The sequence below is a fragment of the Apium graveolens genome, chromosome 5, assembly GCF_009905375.1.
Source record: "Apium graveolens cultivar Ventura chromosome 5, ASM990537v1, whole genome shotgun sequence".
Lineage (NCBI taxonomy): Eukaryota > Viridiplantae > Streptophyta > Magnoliopsida > Apiales > Apiaceae > Apium > Apium graveolens.
Window position 1 is genome coordinate 234,778,208 of NC_133651.1, and position 20,087 is coordinate 234,798,294.

Genomic DNA, 20,087 nt, shown 5'->3' on the forward strand with positions numbered 1-20,087 from the left:
TTGATGCTAGCTCCCGAATCACATAAGCATTTGTCGAACGACAAGTTTCCAATAATGCAAGGAATAGTGAAACTTCAGGATCCTTAAGCTTCGGAGGCAATTTATATTGTAGAACTGCACTGCATTTCTCCGTAAAAGAAGCGGTCTCTAAGTCATCGAGCTTCACTTTCCGAGAGAGAATATCTTTCATAAACTTCAGATAGCTAGGCATTTGTTCAAGAGTTTCAGTGAAAGGTATGTTGATATGAAGTTTCTTGAACACCTCCAGAAACTTAGCAAATTGCTTATCCAACTTCTGCTTCTGTAGCCTCTTAGGAAAAGGAGGTGGAGGATAGACATGTTTCTCCCCTGTATTACCCTCAAGAGGAGTGTGTTCCATAATTTTCTTCCTCGATTTCACTCGTCGTCCTTCTTTACCACTTTTTCAGCTATAATCTCTTTCTTGATTTGGCAAAGGTGTAGAAGCACCTGCATTCTGGACAGAGTTTTCAGACTCTTCGTTTTGTTGAAATTGGGGCTTGCGACCTTTCTGGATCTCAAGGTGATGGCGTTCACCTATTCGTTAACTTCCCTCTTGCCTGGATTGGCTTATGTCTCACTAGGAAGCATTCCTGATGGTCGATTCAATAAGGCGTTAGCAATTTGCCCTATTTGGTTCTCCAAAGCCTTGATAGAAACAGCCTGACTTTGGCATATAAGAGCCTGATTTTTGCACATAAGCCTCAACTCCTCCAATTCAGATTTTCATTCAAAGATTGACCTGCACCTTGTTAAGTGGCATTTATGACACTTATTTATGCTCTAAAGCTTTGAGTTGGTGTATTTGTACTCAAGTTATTTGTAATTTAACGTGTTTTCAAGTGTTTTAGCATTTCAGGCTTTACTTCGTGAATCAGGTGAATTAGCATTGTTTTGATGCTAATATGGTGTTTAGGATGTGTTGAAATAAAAGCTTGAAAGATTGGCTCGAAGCTGCAGGGAATAAAGAAGAATAAAAAAATAAAGTTTTGGCAGAAGGCAGGCGCGCCCGCGCTGGTGTTGCGCGTGGCCGCGCCGGGGGAACAGAAAGTCAGCGCCCGCGCTGGTGAAGCGCGCGGCCGCGCTGGGTCGGGATAAACAAATCCTGATTCTTTTGCAATTCGAATTCTGGACTCCTGGGATGCATGGACTGCTATATAAACATAACCTAGGTCATTTTTCAAGAGTAATATTCATAGATTCAGAGTTTTCAAGACATCAAGAAAGGAGAAGACGATAAGAAACCTTTTCGGCACAGTTCAACAAAGGCGAAGACGATCTAGTTTATTCTTGTGAATCTTTGTTTTGAGTTGTAATTTGGATGCTTGTTTCTTGTTTTGCTGAACCTATGTTCTTGTGTATACTTTGGTTTAATTTATTCGTATAAAGACTACATTTGCTATATCATGTTTTCATTGGAACCCACGTTGGCGATAAGTTCGATTATGGGCTAATCATTATCGTGGGGTTCTAGCGGATTTATTTATGGATTTTTTAGTTAAATCGTTTGATGCCTTTGTATGTGATGATTGTATGATATCCTAGTATTGGTTGTGTGTATTCGTATTATGAGCGTCGCGAACTTATAAGATAGTGTGTTAATTCTTAATGAAGCGAAAGTGAATTTAATGATTTAGAACTTGCCATGCTAGCATAGGTTCATGTATTGTTATGCATGATTCATAGGTAATTTTACCCATCTTACTTGCCCTATGTAATCATGATAGATAACTTGTGCTTAAATCATTATGTTGTCAAATTCTATAGACATATAGGGTCTCAATATAATTGGTGCCTATTCAGCTTCTATCTCTTTGTGGATGTCTGGTAGAATGGTACTCATGCAATGAAAGTTGGCATTTATCAGTTTCGTGTTGTCTGATTAGTGTCATCACCATTGCATGTTAAGGTTGAGAATAATAAGGCTGTTGAATAAAGTAATTAATGAAGTTAGAATCCCATGTCTGTCATATATTAACTCAGTCTATTTTATTCTCGTAGTTATAATAATTAGCGTAATTCTTAGTTATAACATTCTCAATTTGTTATCGTCTTAGCATTGAATAATAACCATACATTGTTGCTTAGGTGCATAATTTAGATAGTTAACCAATACAGTCTATGTGGGATCGAATCTGATTTATATCTTATACTACTTGCGTGTAATATTAGCGCGTGTTTAGCGACTAACAAGTTTTTAGCGCCGCTGCCGGGGACTGCAATGTTAATTACTAGTTTATGTGCTTTCCATCAATGGTCGTTAAATTTCATTGACTCGGACATTGTTACTTATTGTTTCCTTGTTTTATTTCAGGTGATCTAGCGAGGGTGTATGCATACACGTTCGCGTACTCGTAAGAGAATACTGGATAAAGCCGAGGAAGAACTTGTGGTAGTTCGTAGGGAAATTTTTAAGGAAGAAAAGAAGGGAGAAGAAGAAGAGAAAGTTGAAGAGCCAATTATAGTATCTATGGGTGATCAAGCTGAAAATCTGAAGGCTTTGATGGACTATTCTAAGCCTAAGATTAATGACATTCAGTCTAGCATCATTAGACCAGCCATCGTGGCTAACACTTTTGAGATCAAGTCAAGCACGATCCAGATGATGCAAAACTCAGTTCAGTTTGGGGGTTCTCCTACCGAAGACCCCAACATGCACATCAGGGATTTCATCGAGATCTGCAACACTTTCAAGTTCAATGGTGTGACTGAAGATGCTATCAAGCTGCGACTCTTCCCATTCTCTTTGAGGAACAAAGCTAAGTGCTGGTTACACTCTCTACCAGCAGGGTCTATCACAACTTGGGAAGATCTTACTCAAAAGTTTCTCACTAAATTTTTTCCCATGGCGAAGACTGCAGCAATCAGGAATGCTCTTACCCAGTTCGCGCAGCAAATTGGAGAATCTCTGTGTGAGGCTTGGGATCGATATAAGGAGATGCTAAGGAAGTGCCCACACCATGGCATGCCTGATTGGATGATTATCAACTGTTTCTACAATGGATTGGGTCCTGCTTCTAGGCCCATGCTTGATGCAGCTTCAGGAGGAGCCTTGTGGGCTAAGAGCTATGATGAAGCTTATGAACTTATTGAACTGATGGCTGCTAATGAGTACCAGAATCCTTCCCAGAGACTGACTCAGGGAAAAGTTGCAGGAATTCTGGAGTTGGATGCAGCAACTGCTATAGTGGCCCAACTTAGGCTTTGACAATGGAGGTGGACACTTTGGCTAATTATGGAGTTAATCAAATCACTAGTGTCTGTGAGCTTTGTGCTAGTGCCCATGAAAGGCATATGTCATAGCCTATTTGTTTATTCGAGGATTTAACTCAACTCAAATAAGAATGTAATAAGTAAATAAGTGGATCTATCGTCAGAGAGATCTCACAGAGTAACATCTGTTCAAAGGGTTAAGAAACATTATTCATCTACAGACTTGAAGACTTAATTCACTGGAAGAAGCTCAAGAAATTGATCAAGCCTCAGTGATATAAATCAAGATTGTGGATTTAATCAAGTGACAGAGATCTCGTCAGGGTATCAATTAATTACAAGGATTTAGTCTGAAGAAAATCAAGAGTATCAAGGTCAAGGCTTGAAGAAATGTCACGGAAGTTAGTCACTCATGAACCAGACAGTACATCGAGTTGTCAACATTGAAGTGGTGGAATTGATTCATAATTGACAGTAATTTTCAGAAGATTTTCAGAAGAATGGTTGCTGCTCAAGATTAGTATTAATTCTCTATTAATTAATTAAGTCAAATAATTTAATTAAGAAAATAAATTATATCTGCAAAGATTAATTTATTGATTAATTGAATTAATTGATTAATTAATTCAGAATTACTATTAAGGATTTTCAGAATTGTTATTAGATTAAAAATCTATTAATAATTCAGTAAGACAATTTGATTTGAAACTACTATGACAATCGGTATGACAATGATAGTCATACCGAAAGTCTTGCTAGTTCATTCTGATTGTCTTGCTAGCTATTGGGATTGTCTTGCTAGTTCAAAAGGATAGTACTCACGAAAGTCCTACCAGTTCAAATGGATTTTCATACCAGTTCATTTGATTGTCTTGCCGAAAGTCTTGCTGATTCAACTAGATTGTGTTGTTTAATTAAACAACAAAAAAGCAGAAGACGTTCAGGCAATAATTCAACAGAACACACAAGTCAAGAACACAGCAGAAACAAAAGCAATTATTTCATTTTTCATCTGCTTTATTCAAGATCAAAATTCTAGATTGTAAAGTTAAATCCAAACCACTAGAATTATTTATCTTGTTCTTGTGTAACAATCTAGCGGATTAAATCCCTAGAACTTAATCTCAAATCGCATTTAGCATTTGATCTTTTCATTGCAAAAATAGAAAAAGTTCATGTCGAATTTATTCTAGATTTGTAATAATTGATTTGAGATTAATCCCTTGTAACAGATACCGTTGTTGTAACACCTTTCAAGTTTAATAAAAGTTTTATTTAACTTGAATTTTGTTTTCACCTTTTTATTCCGCATTTTATTCGATTAAACGGTATTGTTTGCATTCAACCCCCCTTCTACAAACAAATTGGGACCTAACAATTGGTATCAGAGCCTTCTGATTAACATACAAATCTAGATCCTAGACTTTTGTGTTTCTTTCACTCCTTGAATTTTTATTCACTCAAAAAAAAAATCATAATGACTACACAAAAAGTTGGAACCGTTAAAATTCCACTTTTCGATAAAGAAAATTATGTTATGTGGAAGAAGAAGATGCTACTGTTTTTACAAGTTGCTAATCCCAAATATCTACAAGTGTTAAAGAAGGGTCCAAAAATTCCTATGGTTATTGAACCAGAGGTAATAGAAAATGATGTGGTGATCACCAAAGCGAGAACTTATGTGAAAGATCCTGAGGATTTCTCTCCTGCTGAAATAGAAGAAGCCTCCCTGGATGCTAGCCTTCAATTAATTTTAGTAGATTCCCTTGATCCCAGACATGTGATGAATTGTAAAGATTCCAAACATATCTGGGAAACTATTGAGGTTATTAATGAAGGCACAGAGGAAGTTAGGGAGAATAAGTTAGAAATCCTAACCTCTGAGTATGAATACTTTAAATCCAATCCAGGAGAAGGAATCACTGAAGTGTTTGAGAGGTACAATGCATTGATCAACAACCTGAACATTAATGGTAAATACTATTCCATCAGGGAGGTCAACAAAAAGTTCCTTTTAACACTGCCAACTCATCTCGAACATAGAATCACTGCCATAAGAGAAGCAAGAGATCTGAGTGAGATTTCTTTGGAAAGGCTCTATGGTGTGTTACAGACTTATGAGTTGGAGCAGATTCAGCAGAAGGAAGTTTACGGGAAAGGAAGAGTGGTCAGCACGTCTACTGCTCTAGTAGCTGATGAACAACAACAACAACCACAATATCAACAACAATCTCAACAGTCAGAAAGAATGGTACAGTCTTCCAAGGTTGAAGAAAATGTGATAGTAGCAGAATTTGATCCTTCTACTACAAATCAATCAGGAGATGATTTTTATTCCTTGGAAGAACTGGAGCAATTGGAGGATGAGTCAATGGCCCTAATTGTCAAGAGATTCTCAAATGTCAGATTCAAAAGGAATCCCAAGTTCAAGTACAAGTCCAACTACAACAGATTCCAGAAAGGTGGATCTTCATCCTCTAACACCAGCAGTGGTGGGTATAAAACAGGGATGGTTGATCGAAGCACCATTCGATGCTTCAACTGCAATGAGTTGGGACACTTTGCCACAGAATGCAGGAAGCCAAAACAAGTTAGGAAGAACTCTTACGATTCTAATCAGAAGAGTAAATCTGAAAGGGCTTACCTGGCAAAGGGAAGAAGCTGGGACGATGCTGACAGTGAAGATGAAGAAGTTGGGAATCTTGCTCTTATGGCTAGTGATGCAAACACCTCATCGTCAAGAAAAGAGGTAAAATTTACTGATGCTGAATTAGTTTATCATCTAGGAGGTTCCTTAGATTGTGCTCGTCGTGATAATGAATTGTTAAATCAACAAATCAAAGACCTTGAGAAAGAGGTCAATGAATTAAGACTTGTGCACATTAATCAAGATAAATTAAAAGAACAAGTATCTTTTCTAGAGAATAGAGTTGACTGTTATAGACAACTTGAAACTATTCTCAAAGACAAGATCACCGGTCTTGAGGCTAAGGTTAAAGCTTACTTTAATTCTTGTTCGAAGTCCAAAGAGTTTTACAATAAGCAAGCTGTTAATCAAACATCTGGAATAGGTTAAGATTACAATGCTGCTATTGGAAAATTAGGCATAAACTCCCCTCCTCATATCTGTGCTAAAGGCAGGGAAGTACCACATATGCTTAAGGGTGTTGATGAACCCCTCTATAAAGAATCAATTGCTGAACCATTTGATGAGACCTCATTTATTATTCAAGAAGAAATCTGTGCTGAAGATAATGCTAATGAGAAAGCTGTCTCCAAGTCAAGTGTGTCAAAAGTTCCAGTCAAGGTTGTGAAAGCAACTGAGACTAACTCAGACACACATGAGTTGGATAACACAAATGCCATGTCTACCATGCATAAGTTGCCTATTATTAATCCCTCTCATAAAGCATGTGGTGTTCCTGATTGTATGTCTTGTGCTTTTAATCTGATGTATGCTTATTTTAATGGTAAGCATGTTTCTACTGATAAGACTACTCCTCGTCAGCATGTGAATAATAGAAAGCATGATAGGTCTAAGACTGCTAGTCCTCCTAAAGCTAGAAGGGAGACATTTGTGCCTAAGCCTAAACAGAAATTTGTCAAGGCTGTTCACAAGGTCAAATGTCCAGTCATTGAGAAAGTTGAGAATATTAAAATTAAGAATGTTGTTTTGCCTGATAAAGGCCAATTTTACAAATATGCCGGACCCAGCCAAGCTTGGGTTCCGAAGAAGGTCTAATCCATTTGTATTGCAGGGCATTAAACAGGTACAACCGGTAGTGTGGATTCTTGACAGCGGATCGTCAAGACATATGACCGGAGATAGAGCCCTGCTATCAAATGTGGTTGAGAAAGCTGGCCCAGTGGTTACCTTTGGAGATAACAACAAAGGTTTAACGGAGGGATATGGCTGTTTGCTAGCTGGAAATGTTATCATTGAAAATGTGTATATTGTGCAAGGACTTGAACACAATCTGCTTAGCATTAGTCAGTTCTGTGACAACGGCTATAATGTTTTATTCGACAAGCTGAAGTTTCAGATTCTACACAAGAAAAGTGAAAAACCCTCCTTGATGGGAATCCGGAAAGGAAATCCGTTCATAGCTGACATGAACTCTGGAAGCAATTCTGAAGTCAATTGCTTCTATGCAAAGGCATCGTCAGATGAGAGTTGGCTATGGCACAAGAGACTTTCTCATCTCAATTTCAAAACAATGAATTCTCTTGTCAAAAGAGAATTGGTCAGAGGTCTGCCTCAGCTGGAATTCTCCCCAAAAGGACTATGTGAGGCTTGCCAGAAAGGAAAGTCAAAGAAAGCAAGTCACAAAGGCACTGACACATCTTCCATAACTGGTGTTCTGCAATTATTGCACATGGATTTATTTGGACCAGTTAATGTCCTTTTGATGTCAAAGAAGTGTTACTGTCTTGTGATAGTTGATGACTATTCCAAGTATACGTGGGTTTTATTTCTTTACTCTAAGGATGAAACACCACAAGTTGTGATTGATCATATCAAGATGATTGAGTTAGATTCTAATGTCCCTGTTAGAGCAATAAGGTCAGATAATGGAACAGAATTCAAGAATTCACTTCTCAATGGATTCTGTATAGACAAAGGGATTACCAGACAATTTTCAGCTCCTAGAACCCCTCAGCAAAATGGAGTGGTAGAAAGGAAGAATCGTACATTGATTGAAGCTTCAAGAACGATGTTAAGTGAATCAGGTCTTCCAATGTAATTTTGGGCTGAAGCTGTCAATACTGCATGTTATACTCAGAATTGAACTCTACTCAACAAAGACTTCATGAAAACTCCTTATGAGATTTTGAATGAACAGAAACCTTCTATCAAATACTTTCATGTATTTGGTGCCAGATGCTTCGTGCTCAAGGATGGAGATGATCGTCGTGGTAAATTCGAGGCAAAGACATATGAGGGTATTTTTGTTGGATATGGAAGAAGATCATACAGAGTGTATATCATTGATCAACATAAAGTAACTGAAAGTGTCAATGTTACATTTGATGACACTAAACTCCCTAGTATCCAAACTGAAGATCCTTCTGAGAAACTGAAGTTTGATGATATGTCAGATTCAGAATCAGAACATGGTCAAGAACCTGAGGTTGTTGCTGGTGAAGAACCTGTTAATCATGATGATACTCAAGGTAATAGTGATGGAAACTTTGGCAACAATGGAAATACCACTGCTACTGACGGAGAATCTTCAAGTCAACATGGCAACAACTCAGGGGGAGATGCTGAAGGATCATCTAGTAGGACACAACATCACAATAAATTACAAGGCGAATCATCAAGATCAAATCTTCCAAGACAGACTGTCTGGAATAAAGCTCATCCTTTTGAGTTGATTATTGGTGATCCAGATGTTGGAGTCAGAACTAGATGTGCTACTCAAAATGAGTGTCTGTTCTCAGGATTTCTTTCTGAGATGGAACCTAAGAAGATTGAGGAAGCACTGACTGATCCAGATTGGGTGATTGCTATGCAAGATGAGCTCAATCAGTTTGAAAGTTAACAAGTCTGGAAACTGGTACCTAGACCTACACACAAGAAAGCTGTTGGTACTAGGTGGGTATTCAGGAATAAACTAGATGAAGATGGTGTGGTTACAAGAAACAAGGCAAGACTGGTAGCAAAAGGGTATTCTCAAGCTGAAGGCATTGATTATGATGAAACCTATGCTCCAGTGGCTAGACTTGAGGCCATCAGGATATTTCTGGCATTCGCAGCATTCTCAAACTTTAAAGTTTATCAAATGGATGTCAAGAGCGCCTTTCTGAATGGAAAGCTGGATGAAGATGTATATGTAGAGCAACCTCCTGGTTTTGAAGATCCAGATCATTTGGATTTTGTCTTCTTTCTTTTCAAGGCTATCTATGGGCTCAAACAGTCTCCAAGAAAATGGTATGACAATTTCTCTGAATTTCTTATTGAAAATAGCTTTATTAGAGGTGTCATAGACAAAACTCTCTTTTTCTAAAAAACATAAGAATGATACTATATTAGTCCAAGTCTATGTGGATGATATAATATTTGGGTCTACTAATGATAATCTCTGTAAGAGATTTGCTAAGTTAATGCACAACAAGTTTGAAATGAGCATGATGGGAGAGCTGAAGTTCTTTCTTGGATTACAAGTAAATCAAAGGTTAGATGGAACAATTATTTGTCAATCCAAGTATCTCAAGGAACTCCTCAAAAAGTACAATCTAGAGGATTCTGCATCAGCAAGGACTCCATCAACTACAGCTGTCAAGCTTGGACCATGTGAAAACTCCATTAAGGTTCATGTCACAAGCTACAGAGGTATGATTGGCTCGTTACTCTATCTTACTGCAAGTAGACCAGATATTACGTATGCTACATGCTTATATGCAAGGTTCCAAGCGGATCCTAGAGATATTCATCTCGTTGCTGTTAAACGAATCTTAAGATATCTTAAGGGAACACCAAATCTAGGTATTTGGTACCCTAAAGAATCTGGTTTTAACCTTGTTGGATATACAGATTCAGATTACGCAGGAAGTGTTGTTGATAGGAAAAGCACCTCAGGGAGTTGTCAATTCCTAGGTAGCAGGCTAGTCTCATGGTACAGCAAGAAACAGTAAACAGTTTCCAACTCAACAGCCGAGGCTGAATATATTGCTGCTGGAAGCTGTTGTGCTCAGATCTTGTGGATTAGGAACCAGCTACGAGACTATGGCTCTGTATTGAACAAAATTCCTATTTTATGTGACAATACAAGTGCAATAACCATCACCAACAACCCTGTGCAGCACTCGAGGACAAAGCACATTGACATTAGGTATCATTTTATTAGAGAGCACGTCATGAATGGTACTGTTGAACTATTTTTTGTTCCAACAGAAGAACGAATAGCAGATATTTTCACTAAACCACTTGATGAATCCACATTTACCAGATTAGTTGGTAAATTGGGCATGTTGAATAGTTTTAGTGATTAATTTAGTTAATATCTGAGATCTGTTCTTGAATGAATTTACAAATAAATTTTTCATAAATGAAAAATTCATTTGCAAATTTATTTTATCATTTTATCATATTTCTTGTTTAATTCTATGTAATTTATATTATCTTATCTGTTTTATTTACTCTTCTTGTTAATTTCAAATATCTCAGAATATTTTATTTTCTCTAAAAATATTTTTCTATGAATGTTATTTGCTAAAATTCAACAGAAATCTATTTTTGGAAAAAAAATAATTAATTCTGAAATATTGTCTTTGTTTTTATAAATATTTTCTGTAATAGTATATGATTGTCTTTCTACTGGAATGACAATCGGCAAGACAATTAAAATTGTCTTGCTGAAAATCATTTCAGTACATATATATATATGAATCTGTTAATACTAATTCTGCTTATAATTGTTTTATTTCCAGAATGACAATCGGCAAGACAATTGAAATTGTCTTGCTGAAAGTCATTTCAGTATATAATTATGTTATTTTGGTTTTCAGTATAGTTTTATACTAGCAAGACAATCGGTATGACTATCAATTGTCTTGCCAGTTATAAACCTTATATTTAAATATTTTCCTTTTAATTTATACTGGTATGACAATCGGTATGACTATCAGATTGTCATACCAGTTATATATATTTAGTGTTTATTAATTTTATTTCAATTATTTTTCTGTCTTTAAGCTGGTGTGACAATCGGTATGATAATCGGTATGACAATCCGATTGTCATACCAGTTATACTACTTAATCGTTTTTGTGTGTTTTAATTTTTATCAGTTCAGTTCATTAGTTTTTCAAAAAAAAAAAACCAACAGTCTTTCTCTCTTATTTCTCTCTCTCTCTCTCTCTCTCTCTCTCTCTCTCTATTCGAACACATCTCAACCGCCATTGATCTCCTTTGCTCGAGTTTTTACTCAGCAATCTTACTCCTGTTATATATACTTACATATATATACATACAGGAGTGCTGCCAAAATTTTTTCAAAACTGTTTTTTTTCGAATCATTTTTTTTCCTTCAAATTCAGTTTGTGTTTGTTGATTTTGGGTATTTTTATTTTTTATTTTTAATTTCTGTTGTGTGTCGTTAGGTTTTTTCAAATCTGCGTTTGTGAGTTAAGAATTTTAACGAGATTCATTTCTGTCTAAATTTTTCGATTATAATTAATTTAATTCGAATTATTAAATTAATTTAATTAATTCAAATTTTTTTAATATTATTCTTAAAATTCTGAAAGTGTGTGTCTTATTATTATTTTAAATGGCTCTCAATTTCCAAATTGTCGCGCATAATCAAGTTGGTTATTTTAATCCAGAAAAATGTGATGTGGAAAAATTTAAGCCATGGATTAGATTTTTAAATGACCATTCGATTGTTAGCTCTGCTATTAAATCAAATGTGATTTTAAATATCGATCTGCTTAGACTGATTTGCACAACCTCTACTGTGGCCGATGATTCAAAATCTTTTTCATTCACCGTGGCAAACACACAATATGTAGTTGATGAAACAGTCGTCAATCAAGCGTTAAATTTTCCATTGGACAATTTCTGTAAATTACCCTCTGAAAATGATATCACAAACTTTTTCCATGCTATTCACTATCAAGAGGTGATCAATTTAACCAAACTTTTAAAATCCAATTTAGTGTCTGAATGGGACATTTTCTTCGATACACTTTCTAAAGTGTTTGCCAACTGCACTAAATCCAACTTTCACAACATCACTTCCACTCTGCAGTATATTGGTCTTGCGGTTGTTTTTAATCAAAGGATCAATTTTGGCAAACTACTTTTTCCCATTCTCTTGAGACGTCTCACTACTGCTTTACATGATCATTCTACAAATCGTAGGGTATCATGTTACTATGCTCGTTTTCTCATGCTTATAGCAGATCATCTTCTCACACCTTAGCACAAAGCCCTTTTTGCTAACTCTGCAGTAACCGAACCCCCTCCTGTAACCAAAAAGATTTACACCCGCCAAGACACAACCTTCAAATTCATGCAAGTTCCAGTACTTGTATCTGCTTTCATGGCCACTTATATTCCCCTACCTATTTTCAATCTTCCCGTCATGAACAGCAACCTCAACCTCCAGTGGTTCAAGCCACCCAGGCTCCTCCAACATCAAATGCTCTTCCATTACAGGTAGTAATTCCTCACTCTCACTCCATTCCTACTTCTGTTAAAATACCCCCAGTGGTCGATAGGACTGACCATGAAGTTGTAGAACCACAGCTTCAATCCCAGGTCATAGAACCAAACACAGAGTCACAACCTATCTCAACCTCTCCCCCACTGTCTAAAATGTTACCCAGAAGGTTAATAGGAAGTAGTGTATTGTTGAATGTGAGTGAACCCTCAGCTCTGCCTCCTTCCAAGAAAAGAAGAACATATACTGAGGCATCTGAAAGCCCATCCTTGTCCTCCCAACAGGACATGGACTTTGAAATGGCCAATGAACAGTTACTAGAGACATTCTCTCAACAGGATGAATCTATTGAAATTCGTCATAGGGCCATGGCATCTTGTACTGAGTCAAGCACAATTCCATTACTCACAATGGAACCATACATACCCACAGATGATACTCAGGACACGGAGCAAGGAGTGCACATAGAGTCTGTTACAGTGCCTGCCATAGTTACGGCAGAAGAGCGGTCACATACTTCTGAGGGAAAATCTGACTCTCAGCCACCCTTAATAGAGTCATTTTCTCCCCTCCCAGATCAAACACCTCTGGCTCCCTCACAGGATTCTCCACTCGCAGATTTATCTGGAGAAAGTGGAGGGCAACTCGGTCAATCTATCCCTGAAGTAATTTAGACATCTATTTCACATGAAATGATAGGTTTGACTGAGGATCGGGACTCGGGAATTCCCATTGCACCACCACTGACCTCTCTTGAAGAGGTTAGGGTGATTTTAACTGCAGGTACAGAGGAACAGCAACAGGAAGACTCCTCACGAGCAATTATATTGAGAGAAACACAAGCACGTGAGGTGAGTGAACCAAACACGAGTGAAATTCAGGTGAGAGCACACACAGACACAGATACTGAAAACCTGTTAGCTCAAATTGCTGCTCTAAAAGAAGAACTTGCTAAAAGCCAAGCTGAGGCTCAAGCATTCAAAGCACAAGTGGTTGAACGGTCTTCTTCTTCCACCTCTGTCAACAATCAGCTGGCACTCATCAGGAATGATATCTCAGATCTCAAGAACACTGTCACACCAAAGCTCAATTCCATTCAGGAAACTCCAACTTTATTAGCTGATGACATTTCTAACTTCTGCTCTCTACATACAAGAATGACTTTTCTTGAAGACCTGGTTGAAATGAATCATGCACTGGACTCCCCCAGATTTCTAAAGATAGAAACGGGCATGGAACATCTTAATGAAGGAATGAAACACTTGTATTTCATGATCAAGAATTCTCACTGCCCTAATGAAGAACAAAGAACTTACTTTGAAGGGCCGTCTGGTGGAGGCTCAGGCTCTGGAGATGATGGAGGTCATGGAGGTTCTAAAGGAAAGTCAGTAGAGGATCCCTCAACTAAGGGGGAGAAGAAAGGGAGTAGTGGAAAGGGGAAAGAAAAAGATACTTGTCAACCGAACACTGGACTCCTAAGGAATGGACCGTCTTAGTGGAACTTCCAGGCCATTTGGGCCAATATAATAAGGCTGGGCCGGCGCCACTCGACCACTTACGCCACTCCTAGTTCAGATGAAATGCATGACTCTGAAACGTAAAGCTCGTCCCCCCTTCCCCAAGTAGAAACTTGTTGATACGGCTCCACCAAGAAGTCGTATCTAGTTGGAAAGGAAAACTCACTGATATTTCCCAGGCAATGCCTGTTAATGGATTAACTTGTTCCAAGAATTTTACTTCCCGAGTGTTGGCTAAGTAATCAAAAACTCTTTTATCAAAATAGCAACCTTGTTGCGAATATAAAACACACCACAGAGCCGGATCCCTCAGATTTTGAGCGAGTATTTAAATCCCCTTCGAAAGGAGGATCTTAAATATAAAAATGAGTTTTGGGATCCGCCCTAACCTTTAAAATCATTTTGAAGACTCGAAAACATTTTTAAGAATGTTTGGAGTGATGCTGATGTAATAAAATAAATCAGTCCCAATATATTGGAAAATATCTGAATATTATTATTTAAATAATATTCCCATAAAGAATAATCTTTATAAAAATAATTGAAGTAGAAGTTTTAAAACTTATACTTGAAATTATATTTTAAATAATCAAAGATATACTTATACGAAAGTACTATCTTTATTTGAATAATCAAAAGTGAGTTTGATTATCGACACATTATTCTTTAATAAAATAAAGAATAATAATTAGTAAATAATCTGAGTCATAAGTCCTCGAATGAATATTCAAATAATAATATTCATTAAATAAAATAAACGGAGTCATATGTCCTTGAAAGGTATATGTCATAGCCTATTTGTTTATTCGAGGATTTAACTCAACTCAAATAAGAATGTAATAAGTAAATAGTGGATCTATCGTCAGAGAGATCTCACAGAGTAACATCTGTCAAAGGGTTAAGAAACATTATTCATTTACAGACTTGAAGACTTAATTCACTGGAAGAAGCTCAAGAAATTGATCAAGCCTCGGTGATATAAATCAAGATTGTGGATTTAATCAAGTGACAGAGATCTCGTCAGGGTATCAATTAATTACAAGGATTTAGTCTGAAGAAAATCAAGAGTATCAAGGTCAAGGCTTGAAGAAACGTCACGGAAGTTAGTCACTCATGAACCAGACAGTACATCGAGTGTCAACATTGAAGTGGTGGAATTGATTCATAATTGACAGTAATTTTCAGAAGATTTTCAGAAGAATGGTTGCTGCTCAAGATTAGTATTAATTCTCTATTAATTAATTAAGTCAAATAATTTAATTAAGAAAATAAATTATATCTGCAAAGATTAATTTATTGATTAATTGAATTAATTGATTAATTAATTCAGAATTAATATTAAGGATTTTCAGAATTGTTATTAGATTAAAATCTATTAATAATTCAGTAAGACAATTTGATTTGAACTACTATGACAATCGGTATGACAATTGATAGTCATACCGAAAGACTTGCTAGTTCATTCTGATTGTCTTGCTAGCTATTGGGATTGTCTTGCTAGTTCAAAAGGATAGTCTCACCGAAAGTCCTACCAGTTCAAATGGATTGTCATACCAGTTCATTTGATTGTCTTGCCGAAAGTCTTGCTGATTCAACTGGATTGTTTTGTTTACTTAAACAACAAAAAAGCAGAAGACGTTCATGCAATAATTCAACAGAACACACAAGTCAAGAACACAGCAGAAACAAAAGCAAATTATTTCATTTTTCATCTGCTTTATTCAAGATCAAAATTCTAGATTGTAAAGTTAAATCCAAACCACTGGAATTATTTATCTTGTTCTTGTGTAACAATCTAGCGGATTAAAATCCCTAGAACTTAATCTCAAATCGCATTTAGCATTTGATCTTTTCATTGCAAAAATAGAAAAAGTTCATGTCGAATTTATTCTAGATTTGTAATAATTGATTTGAGATTAATCCCTTGTAACAGATACCGTTGTTGTAACACCTTTCAAGTTTAAAAAAAGTTTTATTTAACTTGAATTTTGTTTCACCTTTTTATTCCGCATTTTATTCGATTAAACGGTATTGTTTGCATTCAACCCCCCTCCTACAAATAAATTGGGACCTAACAGTCCTCGAATGAATATTCAAAATAATATTCATTAATAAAATAAACGGAGTCATATGTCCTCGAATGAATATTCAAAATAATATTCATTAATAAAATAAACGGAGTCATAAGCCCTCGAATTAATATTCAAAATAATATTCATTAATAAAATAAATTTATCGAATAAACCTTATTCGATTCATAGTTTTGAAAACTATATCTATATATATATATATAAATATATACAACATACTCGGGAACATCGACTCCCGGTTTTAGAAAATGTTCACCTTTGGGTCCCCTATACTAAGGGTATACGCAACTACTGCTTATCTCTAGCATAGGTATTATGCAACTTATAAACAATTGAATCAACAATATATATCAAGATTATGAAACAGACATGCATATATACCATATCACATGCTCCAATATATCGCAAGATTTGCTAATTAACCACCATGCATCTATCACAAGATAATGCATATACATATGTATACATCACAACAACAGTATAACAGGTAGAAAACTTGCCTGAGCGACTGAGGGTGGTAAAAGGCGTGGGACGAGCCTGGTAACCTATAAACAACATATAAGTTGGAATTAAACCAAAGTCGCTTAAGAATCTACACTTTAACCAACTAGACTCTAACGCTCGCTTTTGCGCTTAACGATTCACTTAAGTCGCTCGAGTACCCTCGGCTCCACCATTTTTAATAAATTAACCATTAAGGGTTTTAAGGCGATTCTTTCGCGAGTACCCTCCCAACTGCCTAATCCACTTTAAATAATTGTTTTATACTCCAATTAGTCATTTAAGGGCCTTAACCAAGGTTTCAAAGTAAGGCGAGGGGTAAAGGTTTGTTCGTGAAATGCCGTTACTTAAAACGGTTGTTTCTCCTAAACCGTACATCGTAACCAAGCGAACCACATATCAAAATGAAGCTTACGACACACTCTAGATAATCATGGCAATGTTACAGATTGGTCAGTGAGTTATCTGGTCCGAGATTCATGTACAACAGTCTAAGGAAAACGGGCATTACGACGACTATGTTTACGAGTTTTTCAAGTTTCTCACTACACCAAAACCTCACCAAACAACCCATAATTATTAACACATCAAAACCTCAACTAAATAATACTATATCAGTCCTTATTCTCCAGATTATTCATCTCAACCAACCACAATCAAGTTCTATTAACTATAACAAGATTCATTCACCAAATCATTCCAAATTCAAATCAACTACTAATAATCACAGATCATGCTGCTCATTTAGAACACCAACCATCAAACTAACTAATAATCAAAGTAAAGGCTAGGGTTTGAAGTTTATACCTTCCTTGGGAGGTGTTAAGTTGCTAGGAAGCCTTATGGAGCCTCCTACAAGCTTGATCTTTCCAAAGAAATCAAGAACACAAAGTGAGGCTTTAAAGTTTCTAAAAGTCCGATTGAAATAACTGTAAAACTGAGGGTCTTTCCATGCTTATTTGGACGAGACTTGTGAACAAGAGTTGTAGGCCATCTCAATACCTTTCCAACGAGCTATAGAACACAATATTTGAATGAGTATTGAAGGAGATATGGCAGTTTGAAGTTGCTGTGTTTATTTTGGCCGAGAGCTTCTTGCAAAGTCAACTCTTCTCTTTTTGATTTATGTTATTTGCTTGGTTGATTCTTCTTTTTGTCTTGAAATTTGTTTTAACCTTTTTACCATGGTTAATTTTGTATGTCCCAAAATCACCCAACAAACAAAACTCCTTTGTCATGCTTATGCAAGCAAGCTTGTGTCATGTGATGACATCATCATCCACTACCTTTTTGATTAATCCCTTAATTACTTGGCTAATGACCGCCGATCTGTTATACGGTTTGCTTATCTTTTGTTTTCGTTCGTCGTTTGAGGGATCATATCCAAGATCTTATTACTTGGGTTCCTTAAACCTTTCTCAATATTTTATATTCCTTTTATGTTCCTCTCTTATAATCCTTGAATTTAAATCCTTTTAATCATGTTACCTTATACTCAATTCTTTCGGTATCTGGTGGATTTTCGGGAAAAATCAAAGTGTTCGAATTTGGATTCTGACGATCTTTACATACACTTATATACCATATAGAGTACTAATAAGATCTCAGAATAACAATAAAAGAACCCCTACAAAGTGTGGCATGAAAATTTTTCTTATTCAGCATAATCAATATTCATAAGGGTTTCAAAAATTCCAAAAATTGGGGTTATTACAGTGCAAGTGGGTATACAAAAGAAAGATTGGAGCAGATGGCCAGGTGGAGACCTATAAGGCCAGGCTCGTGGCAAAAGGATTCAAACAAAGGCAAGTGATTGACTTTGATGAAACTTTTTCGCCTGTAGCCCTGTTAAAATCAATTCGGATTTTGCTTGCGATTGCTGCTTACTACGACTATGAGATCTGGCAAATGGACGTGAAAACGGCCTTCCTCAATGGGGAACTTGAGGAGGAAGTGTATATGACACAGCCAGAGGGTTTTCTTTCCAAGGGAAATGAACACCTAGTGTGTAAGCTGCTGCGAACCATATATGGTTTAAGGCAAGCTTCTCGTAGATGGAACATCCGTTTTGATGAGACAATCAAAGAGTTTGGTTTTATCAAAAACATAGATGAACCATGTGTCTACAAGAAGGTTAGTGGGAGCGCGGTAACATTTCTTGTATTGTATGTGGATGACATACTTCTTGTAGGAAATGATATACCGATGCTACAATCAGTCAAAGTATGGCTATCAAAGAACTTCACCATGAAGGACTTGGGAGAAGCATCCTACATTCTCGGTATGAAGATCTATAGAGATAGATCTAGAAGAATGATAGGTCTTACCCAGGGTACATACATCCAGAAAGTGCTTAAAAGGTTTAGCATGGAAAACTCCAAAAGAGGTCTCATACCGATGAGCCATGGAGTGTCCCTTTCCGAAAAAATGTCTCCTAAGACACCTGAGGAAAGAGAGCGTATGAGTAAGATTCCTTATGCTTCAGCAATAGGATCTATCATGTACGCAATGTTGTGTACAAGGCCTGATGTTGCTTATTCAATTAGTGTGACGAGCAGATATTTGTCCAATCTAGGTGAAGACCACTGGAAAGCAGTGAAAAACATCCTTAAGTACTTGCGAAGGACTCAGGACATTTTTCTAGTTTTTCGTGGTGAATCTGAGTTGAAAATAAAGGAGATGTCAATGTCGAGAGAGTTGACACACATAACAACGTAGCAAACCCACTCACAAAGCCACTTTCTCTGAGTCACTTTGATCGTCATAAAGACAAGATGGGTATTAGATACCAGAGTGATTGGCTTTAGTACAAGTGGGAGATTGAAAGAGATATGTCCTAAGTCCAATCATGTATGAGGATTTAGGAATAACTTTTATGTAATCTGTTTTGATTTCATTGATATTAATAAAAGACTTGTTTTGTTTTTATTGCGGGCTTTATCTATTTAAATAAGATATACCACAGTTTAGAGTAAAGCTTTTTATGGATTGTGATGAGATCATAATAATGAGACCTAATAGATGATAACTCTAAACATAAATAGTTCCTGGTCGTAGGATTACTAACTGGTAATTAATAATCCGCGAAGATCGGTACATACTACGCTTGCTTCATTATGAAGGATGTCTGTTCTCATAGACATTTGTGTGGTGACACTATAGCTAGTATGTAGGTGCTTATTATAGAATAAGTTCACTGAACATGAATCACACAGCTGAACAACTGATGGAGTTCACTTACGTGTCAGCAGTTGTTCACATAGTGATAGTTGTACAAGTATCCTTAGACTTGAGGTCATCATAGTCATCTTGTGTATACTGAACTATGCTTTGGTTTAGTTCTTAGTCTCAAGGGACAATTATAAGGGCTCTACTGGGTATAGGAATTTGTACACGAAGATAGTGTATGATCAATAAAGGATCTACCCCTTCCAGTGTAGGAAGAGAATGTTCAATGCTGATCCACTTATGTTAGTTCAGGAATCTCTGGCCAGAGTGAATGAAATTAGAAAGGAGTTTCTAATTTACATTAAATAGAACTAAGCATAGTGAATGGGAAAGCAAGTGATTAAATAAGA

At 36.5% G+C, this 20,087-nt stretch overlaps 1 non-coding gene across 1 annotated transcript; it reads right to left on the bottom strand.

Annotated features, from left to right (window-relative positions):
* Positions 1-2,878: 2,878 nt before the first annotated feature.
* On the bottom strand, positions 2,879-2,985 carry LOC141663258 (small nucleolar RNA R71). The gene has a single exon (XR_012551336.1). It is a non-coding gene; the product is annotated as a small nucleolar RNA R71 (small nucleolar RNA).
* Between the last annotated feature and the right edge of the window lie 17,102 nt (positions 2,986-20,087).